This window comes from Podarcis liolepis (assembly GCF_965112155.1).
Source record: "Podarcis liolepis genome assembly, chromosome: 9".
Classification (NCBI taxonomy): domain Eukaryota; kingdom Metazoa; phylum Chordata; class Lepidosauria; order Squamata; family Lacertidae; genus Podarcis; species Podarcis liolepis.
The window spans coordinates 37,242,717-37,262,493 of NC_139564.1; the positions used below are offsets into that span (position 1 = coordinate 37,242,717).

Below are 19,777 nucleotides of genomic sequence, written 5' to 3' on the forward strand. Positions count from 1 at the left end.
ATTTGCATGACATTTCACAGAGTAACAGTATACTTCCCTGCACAAGATTATCTTTGGATGTGAAAGTCATGTGCAAACTAGTTCTGCGTATAGAGCTATGCCATATTTTGGCCATTCTGAATACAGAAGCTTCTATCTCCTTGATTGTCCGTTTAATTAGAGACAGCTATCACAAGGGGTGATGGATCAAGTTTAAGCCAGACAGGAAAGTATACTCTAAAGTGGGAAACACATTGGGAGATGCCACCTTGATACCCCACTACATAAATAATGGGATACCAAGGCTTCTGATCAGTAAGTGCAACATAGCAAGGGAACTGCAATTAGAACATCGGTGACCCAGTTGATATTCTTGTGTCATCCCATGCTGGTTAGAGATATGAAAAAAAAAAGAAACCTGATGAATATTTGCCTTCATTATCATTATATTGTCTAGTACTTTCAAGTGTTCAGAGTGCTTTGTGAACATTATTTAGATGTAGCCCTTACGACAACCCTGCCAGGTAAGCCAGTATTATTTATATTGCAGAAGGGGATGGGGGATGGGACTGGAGTTGCTTACCTAAAGCAAAGGTGGATCTAGGGGAGTGCATGAAGCTTCTGGGGTGCTGCAGGGGGTGCCACAACTATGACATCCAATGGAAGGTGAGAGGCAGGGGGACGCACACTGGATTTTAGCAATTGCATAGGGCACTGTTATGTACTGAAGTTCTCACCCTGGGCCAGCAGGGGGATATTGTAGATAGTTATGCAAATGAAGGATTGAAAGTGACGTTCAGTGATTGGATAGTTTGTATGCAAATGAAGGATCGAAAGTGACGTTCAGTGATTGGCTAGTTACAGAAAATGGTTACTGTTGCATTCTAGTGGAGCTCTATATAAGCAGGTTGACTGAGCTCCTCAGTTCAGTTCTGTTCCAGCTTACAAATAAAGAGCTGCTTTGGAAGAATCGCTGTGTCGTCTGATATGTTCGCCCACAACTTAACAGGCACCACTGAAATATTAGACGCCAAGGACTGCCATTGACCTAAAGCCATGAACTACCTTAAGTTCTGTACGTAACCCTGCTGAAGTCAATACAAAATAATGATTGCATATTCCTTCTCCTTCACATGTAGAAATTTAACACCTGCAGTGTACTATTAAGGGGGTTGATAATTAATATACCAATGTTATATATAGCTAGTTCAGCCAGCACTTGAAAACTACTAATGCGTAGGCAACCTAGTCAACTGAAGAGGGGAGACATCTTACCCAGCTGTTTCTGACTTTTAGTAATTAATAGGATCCTCTGGGCAAGAATATATTGTTTGTTTGTTTAAAAAACCAAACAAAATAATAATAAATAAAACTATAAAAAGTTAAAAACAAGTTAAAAACAAAAATAAATTAAAAACAGGAAGAAATTTACATGTGTATGTCTCCAATGTAGCCTCATTCTTGAGCATTGTGGAAATTTAAATGATGCTCTCCCATGACTCTGAGACTCCCACAAAGTTCATATTCATCTTCCACAGTGATGCCACATTGGGGTCATTCTGGGAAACTAAAATGGTGGCACAGCACTGCTGTCTAATAAGTCTACTAGGGAGGCCCACAGATGTACAAGGAAGCCCACCCAAGAGTGCTTTCTCCATCAAGCATGAAACCAGCCCTGCACATTGTATTATCAGCAACCTCATACTGAATTTGTTTAACTGAACTACATGTTTTCAGAGTTCATTCTACCACTAGGTGCAAATATTGTCACCTTCCCTCCAACAAGGGCAACCTAAGAGTAATTGGATTCACTCAGGGATATGAAGTTGTCACCAGTATATTACTTCTAGATCCTGAGGAAGACTCTGCGGGGAGGGGGGACCCAACTCTGTGTGGTTCAGGAAATTTTTTTACCAGGAGGACTTCTGCTTTCTGTAACATTATTCTCCCTTCAACTCCCCACAGATTTCTGTAATAAATTAATGCTGACACTGTTGGTACTTGTTTACAGCACACTGGTTTCCTTTCCACCATTTGAAACCTCCTTTAGGACTTTTGGTGGTAGAAACTGTCAAAGACACCATAGGACAATGTCATAGCTTCCTTGAAAAACTGTGGACCCATGGAAGAGTAAGATGGGAATTAGTGGTGTGCAGTACACAGCATATCCGAGTGAAGTGTTCTGCCACAGTAAATAGAGATTTGTTTTTTAAAAAATTAAAACAAGCCTAGAAAGTATAAGACCACAATTTTGTACAACCTTTCTGAACTTCCATGAAAGGTAATTATTAATCACTGACTGTATTTAAAACTAGGTTTCCATAACTCTTTTTGGGCTGTAAGAATTTGAAAGCTCTGTCCAAAACGTGACCTTAGCTCCTAGGGTAAGGAACTAGAAATCTACAGGGACCATTCTATTAACTGTTCTGTATGTGTAGTAGTAGTAGTAGTAGTATTGCCATTATTTGTTACTATCCCAATAACTCATGGACTCAGTTGGTCAATGGACTCAGAACTCATTTATTTTAGTGTACACACGTGTGTATCTGTCTCTCACACACAATTTTATACCAAAGCAACTCTTGGCAAATTCTGCCCAAAGAAAAGCCAGATACAGTATCTATTTATTAAAATGTTTGTATACTGCTATATCAAAAATAATATCAAAGCAATTTACAGTGATATCTATAACTAATAAAAATATATACAAAGTTTAAACTGAAGACAATCATTTAACAATTATGGAAATATATTTTCTTAATTGTCTGCATAAGCTGGGTGTTTAAAGCCTGCGGAACTGCTCTGAAAATCTCTGAATTAGCATTTCATTCCACAGGACTCACAGGTCACATTAAAGGCTCTGTTTCATGTTGATGTCAATGAACCTCACCAATTCAGGGGGTGACCAGCAACATTCCTTCAGATGATCTCAGTGATTGTGCTGGGATTTAGACAGTCCCTAAGGTATCCTGGACCTAAGTTGTTCAGGGCTTTGAGAATTCAAGGCCCTTGAACCTGCAAAACAGTTGTAATGCAAAATAAGCCAGTATTAAAAATTTGCTCATACTGTACCTAGGATGCAAGACTGCAATGTTTAATCAATTAATTGGTTAGATTAATAAATTAAAGGCTTTCTTAATTTACTAAAGAGGCAACAAGACAGCAGATTTTCACAAAGGGTCAGATCCAACACTGCTGTTCCGCTAGTGTGGCAGACTTCTGCTTGTGGAATGGAAAGTCCCCTCTTCTTTCCTGCAGCTCCCTATGCATCCTCAAAATCTGCTGCAAGGGGTTGGACAACCCTTCTGAGCAGATCTGAGGGCACACGCAGAGAAGAGAAGAAGGAGAAGACCTGCTGCACAATAGTAACTCCTTGCATGTAGTGTTGGATTCAGCCTATAATAATTATTAATAGTAATATAAGTATTATAAAATGTGCAGGTGACAAGAAAACCTTAAGTATGGTGAGCAGGTGAAGAAGAAGAAGAAGAAGAAGAAGAAGATAGGATTCCTGCATCTGTAGTAGTCATGAGGAAGAAGAAATTTCTGCACCTACAGCTGCTAAGATTCCCTTAATACACAACTATCAAAGGTGCAGGAACACTGTTCTCTTTTTTTTACCTGCCCACTCTAACCTTAAATGCCACATTCCCCATTTTGTCTCATGCTGTTTCAGATGAAGCCTGCTATATGTATTTTCTTAAAAATACAAATATAAGCAGATGAGTGGCCATTTTGCTAGGTTGACCAGGTTTTACCCAGATTTTAGCCATGCCCTCCCTCCCTCCCTCCCTCCCTCCCTCCTTCCTTCCTTCCTTCCTTTGAAAACCATTTCTCTGCCCCTTATAGAAGCTGAGAGGTAAAATGAGGTAAATATGAGGTAAAATATTATTACAGCTGGGGTACCAAAGTCTGTTAGCAAATATTAGAAAAGAAATAAACTGTAGTATTTAGATAATATTTGGGATATGAAGGGGAACTACAAGCTGCCTTTACAGAGGGCTCTCCTCTCTTTGAAGAAATTGTGAAGACGTTTTATTCAAATGAATCTTCTTTCAGAAAAGGCTGTCTGGTCCACATCCAGTTTAAAGTTAAAGAACCAGAGGAAGGGGGAGAGAGCAGCATCCATGAAGTTGCTCAACAGTCCACCCACATGGATCACCTGGTCACTGTCTTATCCATGATGGTGAGATGTATTTCTATTAAAATTAGAGTATTTCTGTCTAAATTTGCACCTCTACACCATAAATTAACACATGTAAATTTTATGCAAATCTGCACCCTCTTTTGTTCTCTTTTTCAACGATGCACTTCATCTTTCCTTGGCAATGCATAAATGACCACCACAGGCTGTTACTAGCACAAGGTCATTCAGTGAACTGAACAGTTAAGTGGGCATTTGAACTTGGGTCTCCTCGGCCCTATGCTGACATTCAGACCACGACACCGAACAGGCTCCTCTGACTATACAGATACATTCACTGGTTCAGAGTCTAATATGGGTGGATGGTACTGTGTTACGAAGGCCAAAGCAGTTGTCACAGCCTGTGATTTTACTGACAACCCTATGACGGGTTCAACTACCCAAAGGCTAACTTACAGGAACTATGACACACATGGTCTCTTGCAGAAACCTGAGGATAAATGAACGGAAATTAGAAGCATTTTCCTCTAGAAACAGAGTGCTCATCTACCTTATCTTAATAGTTATACTATAGTTATAGCATCTCGGGCTTATATTGCTTTTAGTCTAATTTATCACTAGGGATGGGGAAATCTGTCAATTTTGGTTTCACTCAGTTTCTCATCTTCAAGTTCAGTTCTCCATATTTTCACACCAGTTTGCAACTTTTTTGAAATAACAAAGCCCTCATGAAAATTCATCCATGAATTTCTCCACACACACACACACACACACACTTACTTTTTTAAATGCAATTTGTCAGATATTCACATTTTTGCAAAGCAGTTTCCCTGAATATATTTCCCCAAATACATCATTAACTTCTGATCACTAAAATATGCAGTGATACGCACACTTTACCCTAGTATAAGCATTTTTGTAATACATTGCAGGGCTTACTTGATGAGAGAACTACATTACAAAATTCAGAGAAGAGTAAATTTAGAAGAATGGCTGTGTTTTGGTTGGTGCATTGTTTCAGAAAGTGCATGTTAACCTGGTTTCCCATTAAATGTGAACTGATAGTTCTCCCCCATCCTTATTTATCACACAAGACTGTACAATGACGAAAAATGTCCCAAAGTCCCATTGTACAAGATTGTACAAAAAGGAAAAATCCCCAAATACTGAGTTACATGTTGGTGTGAGGGGAAAAAGCATGGCCACCTGCATTTCCTGGCCCTGCCCCTTCTGTCAATTCTTGCTCACTTCCCTGCCACCATCTATACATTGGAAGGACTGAAGCAGCAAGCCTGCTGCATGCCTATAGGCTCATGCCTATAGTTTAGAATCCTGCCCACGCAGCACTATAAATTGCATGGGGATCTTCTGTCTGAGGGCATCAGGATGCAACAGTGGGGGGTAAGGCTGCAAGTGTGAACCTGCTCTCTCCATGACTGTAATTGCTTGAGTGGAGAAAGCCTAACAAAGATTCGAGTCTACTTTAAATTTAACCAGTTGGTACCAGAGATGCTAAAAATCCAGCTTGCTTATCCTTGCCCCTCACTCCACCCCTAGCCACCCTCACCACTTTTCACATAAGCCCTAGAGCAGGAACTAGTTATTCCTAGTCAAAAACGACACCTTTGTGTATGGCATTTTATGTCACACAGTAGATAGTTGAGGGGAGGGTGGAAAATAAGGTTTGGGTATGTCTAGGAAGAGATGGCAGAAAACTGGGAAAGGTTCTGTAAAGGGAAATTCATTCTTCTGTTACAAATGGAAAATATGACCAAAGTGGTCAACAAAAGGGGAACTGAACAACATAATTTATATGGCCTTTCAAAAAGCCTACGACAAGTTCCTCACAGGAGGCTAGTTTAAAAAAACACTCTAATGGGCCAGAAACAGGTTGGAAGGCTGCAATTTTTTTTTTAAAGGGAAAAGCAGCAAGGTTTTTTTAGCTGACAGAAACAAAACAGAAATCACCAGAACCCATCTAGACAATGCACTCCTGCGTGTCTGCAGTTGGGTACCAAGTGATTTTATTTGGGATTTACTTCCCCTGTTCAGATTTTTTCCAGATAGTGAAAATCCAAGTATATTGTTGAAATACTAAAGCGTACCAGTTGAATAGGGAAAACATCATGTGGGCAACATCCAAAAATCAAATGCAGTTTCAAATCTACATTAAACTTCTGTGCAGTTAAGGCCTTTGTCCATTTCATTTGTACTTTCAAAACATTAGAGGTAAAATCGACAAGGCTTTCTTATTTCATTTTTATGTAACATGATTTTTGAGTGATATTTGGATAACACAAAATATGGTATTGTCTTGCCATGTGTTTATTGTAATTCTCTTTTTAAAAAGACAAGTCCCTCCTTAACCCTGTGCACTGAAGAACTGGAGAGAGGGGAACAGTTGATTAACAGCAATAGGAACTGAAGCAACTAATCAGTGATAATGGTTATCTCCAAAATTTAAAAAGCATTGCTTGTTGGTTTATGCATATCATAGCTCTACTAAAAAGCTCCACGCCCCTTTTTCAACTTCTTATCAGCTGGCAATCCCAGCTTAAAAAAACTCAAAGGCTAAACAACTTTAAGAACTATTTTTGCCAGTTTGCTGCTGGACTCAGCTCAAAGTTCTTGAATTAATTCACAAAGCCTCAAACAGCTTGGTCTCAAAGCACCTTGAAAATTGCCTGATCCTTTATGCTTCACCTTGGTCACTGAGATTCTCTGATGGGGCACTTTTGCGGTTCCCCACACCCCTGAGGTTTGGTCAGCCTTTATTAGGGACTGAGCCTTTAGTGTGGCAGGGCTTGCTGTTTGAGTTGCTGCAAGCGGAATGCCTGAGCTGGACCTTATGCAGAGAAGAAATGAATGAGCTCCACCACAAGAATGCATTCCAAAAGGTTTTACTGCAAAACGGCCTGCATTGCTGTGCAATGCCAGGTCTATAGGCAATAAAACCGCCACCCTGCGAAATTTCTTTATCTCGCAGGGGGTCGACCTGGCTTGTGTGACGGAGACCTGGGTGCGCGAAGGGGCAACAGTTACCTTACGAGAGATGGCGCCCCCGGGTTTCTCTGTCCTCCACCAGTCGCGGACTGTGGGCCGGGGGGGAGGGGTGGCATTATTAATCCGGGAAGATTGTCCTTTCAGGGCTCTACCATCGCCATCGATCCCCGGCATTGAATGTGTTGGCCTAGTGTGGGGCTCCGAGGAGAGCTTGGCTGTCTGGCTGGTGTACCGGCCACCTAGCGCACCAGCAGCCACCCTGTCAGGCCTATTGGAGGCGGTGGCCGGCTGGGCCTTGGAGTTCCCCAACCTATTGGTACTGGGGGACTTCAACATCCATGCTGATGCCACTCCCTCCTCACAGGCTCTGGACCTGGTGTCTTCCATGGCGACACTAGGGCTCTCCCAGTTTGTTTCGGGCCCCACGCATCAAGCAGGCCACACGCTGGATTTGATCTTTGGCGTAGGTATAGATGTGATCATGTCTCCTTCGATGAAGGTGCCATGGTCTGATCACTACGCTCTGAAAGCCAGGATTGACTTTCCGCCCCCACCCTGCTTAGGTGGCAAGCCAATTTGGGCTCGCCCGCGGAGGCTGATGGACCCTGATAGATTCCGTCAGGCCTTGCGGGACCTTGCTCCCCCTGGCGACTCATTGACTGAGCTTGTTGAGGGCTGGAATATCCAGCTCCTGGCAGCCATCGATGAGATCGCACCTAAGCGCCCTCTGCGACCCCGCAGAAACCGGGCTCCCTGGTTTACCGAGGAGCTCCGGAAAATGAAGCGGGACCTCAGACGGCTAGAGCGAGTATGGCGGGGTGCCCGTGACGGAGCCTCAAGAACATCTTATAGGGCTTTTATGAAAACCTACGAGATGGCGGTGAAGGCTGCTAAGAAGTCATACTTCTCGGCCTCCATTGCATCCGCTAGCTCTCGCCCAGCGCAATTATTTAGTATAATCAGGTCTTTAACGTCCCTTGTGGGACAGCCAAATTTAAATAACAATTTGACACTTAGCTGTGAGGCATTTGCGAGCTTCTTTGCGGAGAAGGTCTTGTTGCTCCGCCATGACCTCCCTGCCAATTTGGATACAATAAAGGAACTGGAGGCCCCTCGACTGTCCTCGGGTCCAGTATTGGACCACTTCGACCGGATATCCCCAGCCGATGTGGACAGACTCCTCCGAGCTGGAAAGCCCACCACCTGTCCTCTCGACCCGTGCCCGTCTTGGCTGATTAGAGCGTGTCCAGACGAGGTGCGGGCCCTCCTGGGGGATATCATCAATTTGTCCCTTGGCACGGGGACATTCCCAGGGGAACTGAAGGAGGCAGTGGTGCGCCCGCTCTTAAAGAAAACATCATTAGATCCTTTAGATCTATCCAATTACCGCCCGGTTTCGAATCTTCCGTTCCTGGGTAAGGTGATTGAGAGAGCGGTTGCCGAACAGCTTGGTGGGTTTCTGGATGAAACATCGGCTTTGGATCCATTCCAGTCCGGCTTCCGCACTGGTCATGGGACCGAGACGGCTCTGGTCGCCCTAACAGATGATCTTCGTAGACAGCTGGATCGAGGCGGGTCGGGGCTGCTGATTCTTCTAGATCTATCAGCAGCTTTCGACATGGTCGATCACGAACTTCTGGACCACCGCCTTGCCGACGTGGGGATCCAGGGCACAGTCCTTCAATGGCTGCGCTCGTTTCTCTCTGGTCGGGGACAGAGGGTGGCGCTTGGGGGGGAATTGTCATCGCGCCACTCCTTGGTGTGTGGAGTACCTCAGGGTGCGATACTCTCCCCGATGCTTTTCAACATCTTTATGCGCCCCCTCGCCCAGCTTGTCCGGAGTTTTGGGCTGGGTTGCCATCAGTATGCCGATGACACCCAACTCTATCTGTTGATGGATGGCCATCCTGACTCGGCCCCAGACACACTGACCAGATGTTTGGAAGCTGTGGCTGGATGGTTACGTGGGAGCCGGTTGAAGCTAAATCCTTCGAAGACAGAGGTCCTGTGGCTAGGGCGGGGCGATATGGGATTGGGGGGGCAACTCCCATCTCTTGCGGGGGCGCAATTAGTGCCAGCACCATCTGTTAAGAGTTTGGGTGTAATCTTCGACGCCTCCCTTTCCATGGAGGCGCAGATTGCAGCTATAACAAAGGCGGCATTTTTCCATCTCCGCCAAGCTAAGCAGTTGGCTCCTTACCTCTCTCGCCCTGACCTGGCCACTGTGATCCACGCGACGGTCACCTCCAGATTGGATTATTGTAACTCGCTCTACGTGGGGCTGCCCTTGAGACTGACCCAGAAACTCCAGCGGGTGCAGAATGCCGCAGCGAGACTCCTTATGGGGTCTTCGCTGCGAGATCACATTCATCCGGTGCTACACCAGCTGCACTGGCTCCCGGTGGAGTACAGGATCAGATTTAAGGTGCTGGTTTTAACCTTTAAAGCCCTATACGGCCTAGGACCCTCGTACCTACGGGACCGCCTCTCCTGGTATGCCCCACAGAGAAACTTACGGTCTTCAAATAAAAACATCTTGAAGGTCCCAGGCCACAGAGAAGTTAGGCTGGCCTCAACTAGAGCCAGGGCTTTTTCGGCTGTGGCTCCGATCTGGTGGAACACTCTGTCACAAGAGACCAGGGCCCTGCGGGACTTGACATCTTTCCGCAGGGCCTGCAAGACAGAGTTGTTCCGCCAGGCCTTTGGCCAGGGCACAGCCTGACTCCCTCCCTCGGCAATCTTCGCGGAGCTCTGGCCCAATGGTTGCCAGTGGCCTGAATTAATTAATTTTACAATGAATGATTTTAGAGTGTTGTTTATGTTATACTTTTATACTGTTTTATTGTTGTTAGCCGCCCTGAGCCCGGCTTCGGCTGGGGAGGGCGGGATATAAATAAAATTTATTATTATTATTATATTATTAAACTACAGTACTTACAAAATAAAACATTGCAAAAATACAAAGTAACAGATTGCTTGTCTTTCTAGTCCTTAATACAGTGGTACCTTGGGTTACAGATGCTTCAGGTTACAGACGCTTCAGGTTACAGACTCCGCTAACCCAGAAATAGTACCTCGGGTTAAAAACTTTGCTTCAGGATGAGAACAGAAATCGTGCTCCGGTGGCGCGGCGGCAGCAGGACGCCCCATTAGCTAAAGTGGTGCTTCAGGTTAAGAACAGTTTCAGGTTAAGAACGGACCTCCGGAACGAATTAAGTACTTAACCCAAGGTACCACTGTACAGTTTAAGAAACTTTCCTCTCCCTGGCCCCAAAGAGCAATCCTATGCAATCATCTTGTTTGTTCATCATCGCTGAGCTGAGCTTCTACTGCTGTTGACTCCAAGGACTGACTAAGACCCTGAGTTCTCTACATAACCTTTTTTTTTTTTTTACTTCAGTGCATACAAACATTACAATTTACCGTATGTGCATTAAACTTATATATTTAACACTTGCCCTGTGGAAGTCCTTGCCAGCAGAAGTTCAGCAGGAATCATCCCTGCCTTCTTTATGTCACCTAAAAATAGGGTTATTCAGATGAGACTTTGAAATGCAAATTACTTTTTAACCAACAAATATTTATAGATGTCCAGCCCTGCTCTGAAATTTTATTGTTGTTGTAACTTTTGTATGTTGTGCATTGCCTTGCTGTAGTTTTACAAAAGTACAGTTTGCAAATATTTAAATAAAGAAATAAGTTTTTATGATTGCCAACTGATTAGAAAAAGCAACACGGTCTGTTCCCTACTCCTCCCGTATAATTGTAGCTTTATTTCACCATGTGAACCTAAAGGTTGCCAACGGCTGAAGTATGCACAACAAACTGCTACACTGGTCTGTCGAAAAGTTGACAACCCTGTCACTATGTGCCTACTGAGCTATAGCTCATTCTGTTCGTCGGCAAGAAAGTAATACTCGTGGCATTGCTGTTCCAACCCTATTCTTCTCCTAGGAAAAACTGGGCATAGACATCCATTTCCTTTTACTACACAACCGCAGCCCGTTTTTATTTGTGGCACATTCTTGCCCAGCTGCTGAAACCTCCTGGTTTGGTTTGGTTTGGCTCATTGGACACCTGGAGCCAATTAAGCGGCCTGGCTGAAGCTTAACCCCCCGTCCCCCCGCCCAATGTACTGCCACTTTCTCCATATATCCTTTCTGACGGAGAGGCCAGGGCTATGGAAGAAAGACTGAAAGGATTACAAATGTCTCCGGCATATTACTTTTTTCTATTTTCAGGGTGGTGCTTGTGTGTGAGGAGCAACTCACAGTTCTAAGTCTCCTGTGCATATTTACTCAGAGGTAAGTCCCACTTTATTCAGTGGGACTGACTTCCAAGTAAGTAGGCATTCCGAGTAAGCATTGTAAGGCAATAAAAGAAAAGGCACTACTGTTCTTATATCACCAAAACTCAAATATTAATTTGGGAAATGTGCTACTATTAGTTGTAGGGCACCATCTTTTCTTACACTAAATTTAGAGGTATCTGTATTATAACAAAAACATATAGTTACTGTATTTTGCCTTGCCCTGCTATAATAGGACTTTCCAGAAACTGAATTTACTTGAATTCACAGAGTGGTTTGAAGGTTGTAAATTCAGTTCCGAAAGCTGTTTGCAGAGAAAAGAAAATCTTCTTCTCTTGTAAATACTGTACGCCTTTTAGCTTGTTGGTTAGGTAAGATTTCTTTAACTTTGCTCCGATCAGGAGGAGCCAAAGCCCATAAATGACTGTTAGCAGAGTGCTGGCAGGCATACGGAAGACGCATGTGTTTTCCCTTTAAGAGTGGTCAGCTGAGGGGGTGTTGGCAGCATTCCTCTGACAATCCCAGCCGTGTGTCTGTGTCACCATTTCTCTCCTTGGCATGCTTCTTCAAGTCAGTGTATTAAGTTTAGAATGGTCTGTGGTTGGTTCCGAGGGGGCAGAGGGTGCCTCCTTGCATCGGTTTATGTCTTTAGTCCAGAGAGGCATCTTGCTAAACTGCTGAGTCTGAGTCTCAACTGTGTGGAAAAATGCATGGCTCCCAAATCGGTCCTTGGCAACACAGCCAAGATGAAGCAGCTCATACATTTTCCTGCACTGTGTGCACAACGGAATTCCCAAGAGGAGAATTCTCTCCTAAAACTTGAATTTCTCAGTCACCCTCCAGAAAGGATTTGACTCTTTTTCTAGTTCCCGTGTAGAGAGTGCTATTAATTAAAAGGCAGGCGGGGGATGGAAACACAGAGTCAGTGTTTTAATTTTTGAAGTGGACAGATGCCGGGAGATGAGACCGCCTGGAAATATCTAATTCTAGGTATGTAGGCTATTGTGGTTACTCTCCCGCAGTGATGAGGAAAAGCATTCTACACATCCGTGGTTTGTTTTTGCTTCAGATGTTCAAGGGCCAAGTGCTGGCATTAAAAAGAGGTTCCATTGCTGAGCCTTGGCTCAGATTAATCCCTGAATAGAATAAAAATAAGTTTTCTTTGGTTAGGAGAACGAAACAGTTTTGGCATATGGTGATATTAATTGCTGTTTCCTGGCTGGATTTTTTATTTGTTAACTGAGTCTAAATACATAACAAAGAGTACTCCATTTTATTCAATGCAAAAGGAAGCATTTTGCTTCAAAAACAGAGAACGTCTAAAGGGCTAAATCAAACAAATAGGGCCCCCTTGGTCTTCTGGAGTAAAAATATAGTACGTTGCCAAGGGAATTGAGCCAGTACTTTACTTGCTTAATCAGACTTGACTGTCACAGGCATTGGCTTCATTTAAGTTAGGTAGGCCTTAGCTTATTTGGTGATCTGGGCCAGAGGTTTCTGAAGGAACACTTTCTCCATCATGACCCCCCATTAGAAATAGGAAATCCATTGTGGCAAGCAGCCATTGATAGACAATGTGCTGCCTCCACTGTAGGCACCAGTTGCTGGGACTCACAAGTGGGGAGCATGCTATTGTGCTCAGGCTTGTGCTTTCAGGCTTCCCATAGGCCACCTTGAGAACAGGATGCTGGCCTAGATGGACCACATCCAGCAGGGCACTTCTTCCATTCTTATTGTCCTCTATAAGAACCATTGTCTTCTCTAGCCCTATTCAAGCATGTGTAGGAGGCACAGTTATTGTGCATATTGGCTCTGCCCACCCAGTCTCTGTCCTTCCCATGTTGAGCAGGGAAGGTCTGAAGAGGGGCTTTTGCTTGCAAGCGGTGGCCCTTCAGATGCTGTTGGATGATAACTCCCATCATCCCTGCCAATTGCTAATGCTGGCTAGGGTTGTTGGGAGTTGGAGTCTCACAACTTCTGGAAGGCCACAGTTTCTCCCTGGCTGAGTTACAATGACTGGTAGTGGTTTTCCAGGGCTTCAGGCAGGAGTCTCTCCCAGCCCTACCTGGAGACATCAGGGATTGATCTTGGGACCTTCTGCATGCTCTACCAGGGCCTCTGAGAGGAATTTTATCAAGAAATGTCTCTTTTGGTCCCCTTACTTCTCCATTGGTTATACTGTAAGGTCAAAAAGGGTACAGAAGACAAGAGATGGGCTGAGTGGAGCACTCTGTTATTATTCTGCATGTAAGGCCTTATGCTCTTATACTCCCTCCATGATAAATATAAATAAAATAAAAGAGGATCAGAGATAAGAAAGCACATTTGATTGGAACATCTTTGATTATGCTACAATACAGATAAGGCAAAATAATTCACATTGAAACATCCCCTTATATTGCAATGCAGATCAGATCACCAGAAGACATTAGTGTTAGTAAAGGAAGGAAGATAAACTTACTATATGCTTTTAAAAAATAGCTTTTCTGGACTTTTATGAAAAATTTCAAATCACAGCATGAAAATTAATTGTTATGGCAATGTTTGATTCAAAACTTAGCCTGGCCAAATTCACAAGACGTTTCTGAGACATTGTAGACCTTAAATAATTATTAATCAGCTGAAGTTTGCTGAGTGACCTCTCTCCAGAAGCTACTATTGCTGGAATTGTTAATAGTACTCTTAAGCTAGCACACACATTTGGAAACAGGTCACCAAGTCTGTTCTTTCTTAACAAGTTCAACAGACCTAATGGCTTAAACTGTACATTTACAAAATCTGCTCCGTGTACTGAGGCTAAATGTTGCATTTCTTTTCCAAAATCACCACCAATTAAAATCATCAGGATATTGCTATGATAAAGATAAAGGTTTTCTCTCCACTTCACTTTCAGACATGGTGAGATATTTCCACAAGAAAGCATTTTTTTGTGCAAATTGCTTAACAGCATTGAAGTGGACAGTTAACCCTGCTATAACATTGTCTACCAAAACCTAAAACACACACTTTCTGAAGTGGGTCTCTTCTGGAGTATCATCTGTGTCATTCATTTCTTCCAAGTTAGCATCAGGTGTGCTGTTGTCATGTGACCTTGTCCCCTTGCACCTAACTTAATTACATACATGGGACAGAGTTTTATTTCTATATTTAGGTCTGATGCAACCAATCTGGCTTCATTCCACATGCATTTCCGCTTCTTTTGAAGTTTTGTCAGCTCTGTTACATCAACATCCAGTGTGGCATCTCTAGCTTGAAAGACCTTGTTTCAAATATCTATGCCAGCTGACACTAACACACAGGCAAAAGATGTCACATATAATAAAACTCCATGGACTTCATTTCTTGTTTTGGCCATCAAATTTAGTTCTAGGAGGTCTTCCAGTGCTAATGTAATACCAGGCAAGTGATCTGCAAAATTCAACATTCAACAGGATTTGAGCATCTTGTTTCAGACATACTATGAAGAGAACAACCAATATAGTTTTTGTAGTATTTCCTACCACTTAGGACTGGAACTGAACAGGTGGGACACAGTTTTAATTGTTCCGAAAAAAGGGTTATTGCTTCAGGGGTGCATTCAGCAGCAGCATTTCTACATAAGTTGAGTGTGTGACAACCACAAGGTGAAAAAAATTGCTTTTGAGTATTTTTATTGTATTTCTGCTTGTGCCAGTGGCGTAGGAAGGGGGTGGCGGAGGGAGCGTACCACCCCCAGCACCATCTCTGGCAGGGTGACAAGAGGGCACCCCACGGGGGTGCCATTACACTGCCACAGCAACATGCAAAGGATCCTCCGCTCACGGCTACACCCTCCGCTGCAGCCTCTTCACCCCCACAGCAAGGACGGAGGAGCGGCAGGAGAAGCAGTAACAGCAGCCGGCATGGCAGCAGCAGCAGCAGCAAAGGCCACCGCCTACCTGAGGCACACCATCCCCGGTCGCGTCTGCTCTTGCTCTAACCGCCACCGCCTCAGTGTCACCTCCGCTGTCTCTGGCAGAGTGGGGTGGGTGGGGGAGGCGCGTGTGGGCGGAGAGAGGGAAAGAAAGAGTGACCTGCCCGGCTCTCCCTCTCTCGCACACCTGACGCCTGACTCTGGAGAGCCAGTGTGGTGTAGTGGTTAAGAGCAGTAGACACGTAATCTGGTGAACCGGGTTCGCATCTCCGCTCCTCCACATGCAGCTGCTGGGTGACCTTGGGCCAGTCACACTTCTCTGAAGTCTCTCAGCCCCACTCACCTCACAGAGTGTTTGTTGTGGGGGAGGAAGGGAAAGGAGAATGTTAGCCGCTTTGAGACTCATTCGGGTAGTGATAAAGTGGGATATCAAATCCAAACTCTTCTTCTTCTGATGGAGTGGGGCAAAAGGCTGGGTGCATGAGGCAGAGGGAGCGAGCAGAGCATGCGCCATACGTAGCAGCACCGTGCATGCACCGTACGGTCGGTTTGCCCTGCCCCCCTGCCCCGGGTACCGTTCATGCTTTGTTCACCCCTGGTTTGTGCGCCATTGTATTTTCATGCCACATTTGTCCCATTATCGTAGGCTTGTGCTGTACATTCACTGAGAGGAATCGCATGTTCTTCCAATGCATTCGTTATCATCTGAGCCATTTCTTTCCCTCTTTTGTTGCTACAATCTGCAAACTTCAGAAATCTTTCTTGAATCTCATACTGCATTTCTTTTAAAAGTACATCTCCAAAGAAATGTTGTTTGTTCAACATGGGAAGAATCTGGTGTAGAGTCTACTATTACTGCAAAGCAGATTGCCTCTCAAGCAAAAAGTGTCGCTTCACAAGATTCAAGCATTTTGTAATAAATTCATTTTGTGAGGCAGGGGACAAATAACGAACTTGAGGCTGCTCACGCCTTTTCTGTGACTCCTCTGCACTTAGCACATGTTCCTGAAGGATGGGGATCCTACCTGGAGAGCAGTTCAATGAGTCCTAAAAAGTTCCCATTGTTTGAATCACCAATTCGATGGGATGAATCATTAACTGCTAAACCATTTTCTCCCAAGAAGAGTGCAACATTGGTGATGCACTTTAACAAGTACCATTTCACAGCTTCAGTTTTGATGGATGCTTGTAAGATGATGTGAACTCCTGTCCCAGACTGCAGGAACATTTCTAGTTCGCTAAGCTAGGTAATGTTCTCTGTGACTATGACCTTTTTCATGTTATTAACTATCTCCTGATTCTTAGGACACTTGTCTGGAAAAGATCATTTTTCCAGATGTAGTGAGTTCTTCATCTGTTCATGATGGTAATGGTGGCAATGAGCTGCTTTGCCTTCCTCTGCTTTGCCTTCCTCTTACCACACTTTTGAGTGATAGCTGATCCACAGCCATTTGATGTACCTTTGGGGACGATTAATTTGTTCATTATCCTGGAAGAACTGTTCTGTCTGCTGCTGTGCTCAGAGCACCCTATTGCGACCTTGGAGCACCCATCATCTCACGTTTGTAGTGTTCTGCCCATAGAACCACCGTGCTCCAACTTACTTCCAACTATATTTTGGATAGGATATTGACTGTGGAAAGGCATTCTGCCTCTATTTCAGTGATCCTTGACAGTGTCTTACCAATCCTACCATTCCTGGTTATGGAACGTTTATCTGATTCTTATTAGTTTGTGACTCCATGCACATATTGCATGTCTTCTGTTTATGAATTTTGATACAGGATAGTGTTATAATCAGTATATTATTCGCCAACGTATTGCTTGTTGTTGTTCAGATTCCTCTGCTTGAAGGCGGGCCACTGTCAGCACCGACACCCTTCACCGGCAGACAGCAGTCCCCTCAGAAGGTGAAGTACATCACCTGCAGGAGAGGCAAAGCGAGCTTGCTTTCTCGCCTTGCCCGCTTACATTGAATTTTGCTGCCTCTCTGGATTGCATGGGAGAAGTAGGTGGGGGCACACTGGCAGAAGAGGAAGAGGGCAGAGGAAGAAGTGTCATGGCATTTTGTGTAAATGCAAGTATTCACACAATATATGCATATGTTTTCTGAGGTCCCAGGAAATTTCTGTCCCCTGTGCCCCCCTTTTGACCCCAGGCAGGGGTACAATGTACCCACTGCACCCCCTCTCCTGGGTCCTGTGCTCTGCCACCGAGCTATGGCTTTTCCCGCTTGTCTTGCAGTAGCTTATCCAAATTGACCCAATTTCCCTTGAAACTTCTCCCGTTGAAGCAAGACCCTAAAAATGTGTTTTTATGTGAAATTTGGTTCCAAATTTACTTGGGACAGGAGAGATATCAGCTTGAACCCTGATAAAGAAAGCCTATTTAATCTGCAGTGTTTGCATGAAATGTATGGAAGAAAAGCTCATGGCATCTTCCTATGCCATGAAGATGCTTTGAAGGTGTTAGAAATATTTAATTTGCATCATTCACAGGGGGGAAATGTAAACTAGACCGACTCTGTTCTGAGCTGTAAGAAATAAATGCTTCGAAATGGGGAATAAGGAGGTTAGGCTAAAGTGACCCGCAGATAACGACAGGCTAAAGTTTTGCTGTCATGCAGCACAAAATGTTTTAGAATGGAAAATAATTAATGTTGAGTAAAGAATGGAGCTGAGATTATTATAATGAGATACAGTGTGCTCTTCCGACCATCTAGGGGTCAATGTTACTTGGTTCCAAATGGTTACGAGTAAGTAAGAATTGTCCTGCTATAAAGTAGAAATAATGCAATGGTATGCAGTCAGTTTTACAGTGACCTTAAGGTTAATGGTAGTTGCTCTTAGTATGTTTATAAAGGTTTAAAAGAGACATATGAACTGAAGATTTTAAAGTCTAGAGCTACAGTACTAAGCAGACTATAATATTGAGATTTCGGAATAAAGTGGCTTCAAGTATGCTATGCTTGGCTGTTGCTCAATAGCTGAATACTTTCATGGTGACTTTCCTTTCAGAATAGTACCACCTCTCGAGTAATATATCACTTGTATGTCTCAATCTGATAACAGATTGCACCAGTATATTATTGCAACAACAGATGTATTGCCAGTGTAGTCCTCTGCCTTACTGGAACAGAGCACTTGGAAGATGATGTATTTCTCAAAATATGGCACCAACCAAAAGAAGGCAGGACCAGGAGCAGATTTAGTTCAATAGCCTAAAAAGAATTCTGATGCCACATCCCTGGTACAAAGATATAATGGCTTGGCACAGCTCTAAATTGAATTCCCGTTTGGTTTTGGACTCTGGAGTTCACACAATCGGGTCATGGCTTAAATTTATTTATTTTTAATTTAGAAGGAACAACAGCTGAGAGCTGTAGCCTAATATAACTGCATGACTGAAGTATTTCCACAGCTAATTGCTCACATGTGTATGAGTAGCTGTATGTGTAGGACTATGTTCAATTATGAATGAGCATAATCCATAAGCTAAAACTCCAGACACTTACGATCCAGTTATCCTTTGGTCTTGGAAATTAAGATATTTCCAGACGTTGCCTCAGGCTTCCATCTCCCTTTCAGCTTTTTGCACGCTGCACAAACCTATTGGAAAATGTGTTGGTACATCCATACGGGGAGCTGGCTTCAGGCACTAGGCCCTTTGGCAAACCAACTCTGCATTACAAGGATGTCTGCAAACAAGACATGAAGGCTGGCAACATCAAACCAACCATGTGGGAATCCCTTGCAGATGACGGCAGTGCCTGGAGACAATCAGTTAGCTTGCGTATTCACAGCAGTGACCAGAGGAGGAAGGACCACTGGGAGGTGCGTAGAGAAAATAAAATGCCATAGTGCATCGTAGCAAAACTGGCCTCCTTCATCTGCCCCACCTACAAAAAAAAACAACCCTCCCATATCGGTCTCTACAGCCACAGCAGGTGCTGTAATTCTCCAATGGTTTGATTTTACCCCCAATGGTGCACTCTTCCATTGTCTCCTGAGAGAGACGGATGCCATCAACAACATCCATACATATGCTTAATTGGGGATATTTATTAATTCATTTTTTAAAAAAGACCAAGATCACACAATTCTGGGTGGGGGAAATGTCCGTCTGGCCACCACACAAAGAGTATTTCAGGACAAGGAGTATCTATGCAGTAGGAACTAAACACTATGTGGCAAAATAAAATAAAATAAAATAAATAGGGCAGTCATATGAGACTATCTTGGAGGCTTCAAGCATTGTCCCCCAACCCAGTTCAACCTGGAATTTATATGTTCTAAATGAGGTAGTTGGTTTTTATGTCTGGAGAGAGGGATAAACTTGAAACAGTCCTGTTGGTTGCTGATTAAAGCCGACTCAGCCTAGCCCAGAAAAGTCTCTTGGTTGCCACCTCTCTATTAACAGCTTTATATGGGTCTATTTGCCTGAGAACATG

The 19,777-nt window shown here is 43.8% G+C and overlaps 1 long non-coding RNA gene across 1 annotated transcript; it reads left to right on the forward strand.

Annotated features, from left to right (window-relative positions):
• Positions 1–1,374: 1,374 nt before the first annotated feature.
• LOC310714678 lies at positions 1,375–18,222 on the forward strand. The gene is made up of 3 exons (XR_014529962.1): positions 1,375–3,571; positions 4,039–4,165; positions 17,166–18,222. It is a non-coding gene; the product is annotated as an uncharacterized lncRNA (long non-coding RNA).
• Positions 18,223–19,777: the final 1,555 nt, after the last annotated feature.